The sequence below is a fragment of the Gymnoscopelus microlampas genome, assembly GCF_963454915.1.
Source record: "Gymnoscopelus microlampas genome assembly, chromosome: 2".
NCBI lineage: Eukaryota > Metazoa > Chordata > Actinopteri > Myctophiformes > Myctophidae > Gymnoscopelus > Gymnoscopelus microlampas.
The window spans coordinates 15,494,147-15,498,843 of NC_139939.1; positions in this window are offsets into that span (position 1 = coordinate 15,494,147).

Consider the following 4,697-nt stretch of genomic DNA (forward strand, 5'->3'; position numbering starts at 1 on the left):
TGAAATAGTACAATACACATTGCACAGCACTGAGGTAGGATGTTTTCTACAGCAGGTTATATTCATGAATAAACATTCAGTGACCTTATAATCCGTCTATAATTTCCCCTTCAGATCATTACATTCATGCAGGTATAGTAATCCCCACTTTTATTTATTCATTCATTGTATTAATGAATTCAATATGTCATATATATATATATATATATATATATATATCATTTAAACCACACACACACACACACACACACACACACACACACACACACACACACACACACACACACACACACACACACACACACACACACACACACACACACACACACACACACACACACACACACACACGAATGTAACAGTATATTGTCATCACAATTTCACGATAACAAAAATGATATTATCGTGTGTCTGTGATGCCATCTATGATAGGTATTCAGGCCAAAATGTGTATTATTTTTTGCTTGAACAGCAGCGGAGTAATGAAAGTGAAACAGCCTGCCTTGCGAGGCAAGCGGGCCTCGTGTTCACAGCGATCATATGTGCACAACTGTGAGGATGTGCCATTTAGCGGCTGGAAATCAGTACAGAGCCAGGTACTAGGTTGCAACCAGAAGGTGTATTTATTCACCAGAAATACATACAGGAACATGGACATCACATAGAAGCGCTCCACCCTCAACAGACCTCTCTCAATAGTGGCAAGTGACTGCCTTTTATGCTCAGCTGAGCTAATGAGCCAGCCTGGACTATACCATTATAAGGGGTGTTCTAACTCAGAGCATAACATACAATACATAAATAAACACACCATAAATACTTAAATACCCTTAACCCCCACAAGTATATTCAAACTGACTGAACTACAAAATACTCTTTCCCCTCTACTACAACCATAAGCAACTCTAAAACACATCACAACCCCCTCTGCTATTCTAACTTGGTCCAGCCCAATTACACTGGACAGAACAGCTCCACTTGACCAGTAACTGTTAAGATTCCAATCATCACTCAACATTACCTATCTTACACCAACATATTGCACTCATTCTATTCTACACATTGCATTGCTCCTCCTAATTACCACTAAACATTTGTCTCCAGGTGGAACTACGTAGCTGAGTGGCCAGCTCAACAAACAGGAAACACAATTCAAATGTTCAGTTACAAATGTATTCAATCAACAATAAAATCAGGACTGTGCAAAATACAACTGTGCAAATAATTAAAGTGCCAATATCTAAAGTGCCCATATGCTGTGCAAATAAGGGTTCAAGTACATGTTTAACATAGTAACAGAGGTCCTCTCTGTTACAACAACATTTGTGCAGATTCACTGATCTTTACATCCCTTCTGTAAGAGACCGTATAGCAGATGTATTGAAGATCAGCAAAACTGCACAACATATCAGTACGGATGGTTGCTAAGGACACAGGCTAATTTCCTGTTTGAGTTTACTGATGGCAGAGGTATGCAGACAGATGAGTGACAGAGCCAGCCTCAAACAAGCAGTGTATCTCATTAAACCACAAATGAGTGGGACGTTTTTGTTTTGTGATGAATATCATGTTTTTTTATATCGTATAAATCTTTTGTTTTCTTTCTAAATCACACTAAGAGGTGAAAACCCTGCCTGCATCAACAGATTATTCTATGACTCTCCACAGTTTTTACCACAAGGTTATCTGAACACATTTTATCATAGCACATTGCAATATCAGGTGGTTTTTCATCTTACAATTTTTGTAGTATTGAAATGGCCTTTTGATATTTTCTTTCTTCCCAATTTAGTAATTCAATTAACAATTCCCCTAGACCCATGTTGCTCCTTACCCCTACCGGTTGGTTTGGAGGACACTTGTCACCTCCTATTACATGTGACGCAGCTGAATATATAGGCCCATATATTTCTTAACCCAAAAGTTAATAATTTCTTCAAGTATAATTCCCAAGTTTCCAAGTTTCATGAAATCCACATATCCATTCTCTAGTTATTTAGCTAAAAGGCAGACCTTGAATTTAATTGTGACTTTATCTCAATACAAGTTTTTAATCTCTTTCTGGTGGCCTACTGATCGTTCTCACAAAGTGTCATACAAATGAATCTGACTCACTGCTTATCTTAATGTGAGCAAAATTGTGGGCATGTATTTTTCTATCAAGATGAATGACACACTTCAACCTGACATCCTAGTTAAAGGAGAGGTAATAAATATTGTTGGGCACTTAAATGATCTGGGAGTAATAATTGATTCTAACGTAGACCAGCTGCGTTTTTTCTCAACCATATTGTGATATATTTCCTAGTGAAACACAGGGTAAATAAAAAGAAGGTATCCATCTACGTCATTTTCGCTATCCAGCCGGCAGATTCGTCGCATTGGGAGACAAACTGCAGTCGAGAGTTCGGTGGAATACATTGGAGTCAATGAGAGCTAGGTAGACCAGCTAATGAACAAACACTATTTCTGAACGACTGCGACCTTTGTAAAATATTCGGCCCAGGAAAATAAAAGAAGACATATCACACATTGTTTTCTGTTGTGTTGCTTTTCGATGAGTGCACTGTATCATTTCTGAACGTGCCAAAGTATTGCGAGACTGTCGGTCATTGACTGCCGAGCCAGAAACGATACATGGCGCTGATTAGATGCCTCAATAAAGTTAAAGTCTGCGAAAAACTAATGATTAGAAAACAACCTGTGATATGACTTAGGTCCCAATAGTTCAGAAACCTTCACATGTGTTTCACAAGTCAATCAAACGAAGCTCTGAGAAAATTAACAGGGATGCCACACAGAGCCTACAGTGGGTGCATCCACACTATGGGTCAATCCACACATGAGCGTCAACTTGACGCCCGGAAGTCGGAAGTCCGGTCCACTCCCATGTTATAGGAAAAACCGGACCGGAACTTCCGGTTTTTAACTTAACATGAGAGTGGACGGGGCTAGCGTCACGTAGCGTAGCGTTGCACGTCACCGTACGCTCATGTGTGGAAGCACCCATTGGGTGCATACACACATATCCGTTCGCGACCGTTCCGCGACCGTTCCGCGTCGTTTCCGTTCGCCGGAACGTACGGTCCCGTTTTTTTTTAACATGGGAGTGGATGGGACTTCCGGCGAACGGAAACGGACACGGAACGGAGGCAAACGGACATGTGTGGAAGCACCCATAAGATGCAAGAAAGTCATCGGAAGTCCCATCCACTCCCATGTTATAGAAAAAAACGGAAAGGCCGCTCCGATGCGCGTCTGAAGCGCATATCCGGGTTCCTCTCTTCCTTGAGTGGGTACATACACACATGTCCGTTCGCGACCGTACAGACGGCCGGAAGTCCCATCCACTCCCATGTTTAAAAAAAAACGGAAAGACGGACGCAATCCGGTCCGGAAAAAGCAGATCCGGTTTCCGCAACACAATTGTATACATAGCAAAATTGCCGGATCCGGAACAAGAGCTTCCGTTTCGTAGCGACCCGTTTCACGCCAGCAAACGGAGATGTGTGTATGTACCCAATGGGTGCTTCCACACATCTCCGTTTGCGACCGCTCCGCGTCCATTTCCGTTCGCCGGAAGTTCCATCCACTCCCATGTTAAAAAAAAACGGGACCGTACGGTTCCGTTTTTTTTAACATGGGAGTGGATGGGACTTCCGGCGAACGGAAACGGTATGAAACGGGCGCGGAACGGTTGCGAACGGACATGTGTGTATGTACCCAGTAAAGGCCAGAAATGGCCGGAACCGGAACAAGGGCTTGCGACAACTAGCACCAAAATGCATCTTATGTGTGAATGCACCCAGTGAACTAACTACACAGCCCAGCTGATACTGCTGTGCCAATGTCGTGTATTAGGGTCCTGTGCTTATGAAATATGGAACATGGAATATGAGGACTAAAACTACGATATTAATGTATTTTAACTAAAAAGCTTTGATTGCTAAAAGACTCTGACAATAAAGTGATTGTTTGAGAATCAAAACTCCGGACTCTGAGCTGTGACCCGCCCTCGGAAGCGGCCCTATTTTCTGCCGGTTGCTGTGGCCAGACACCACACCAATCACAGCTCCCCACATCCTGCTAAGGTCTTGAGTAGAGTAGCACATCATTGCTGCTTTGTTCACAAACTGCACACATACAGTACACCTTGCTATCCATAGCTACAGATTTCACAGAGAAGCCTCGCCGTTATAAGGCCATGTCTCGTTTTACCCCAGCAGCAATGCAATGCAGGTTATTGTAATCGTGGATATTGTATGTGTGTGTGTGTGTGTGTGTGTGTGTGTGTGTGTGTGTGTGTGTGTGTGTGTGTGTGTGTGTGTGTGTGTGTGTGTGTGTGTGTGTGTGTGTGTGTGCGTGTGTGTGTGTGTGCGTGTGTGTGTGTGTGTGTGTGTGAGAGCAAGAGATTAACCCCTGACAGACACACACAAATCCTCTTCTTTATGCAAAGCCACACTGTAAAAAAAGATAATAACACATTGCTCTTTTATCACAGCTTATTATTTCACATTTCTTAGCACACATTAAATCTGCCCTCTGAACTTAATATGTCATGAAGGCATTTTCATTGGTTTAAGACGAATATTTGTGTTCTAGCGAAAAGGCCTAAAAATGGAAAATTCATGTTATGGCATTTGAAGTGTTAAATTCACAGCGTTAAGATAAAGACAACGTCTCTACTATTTGCCAGC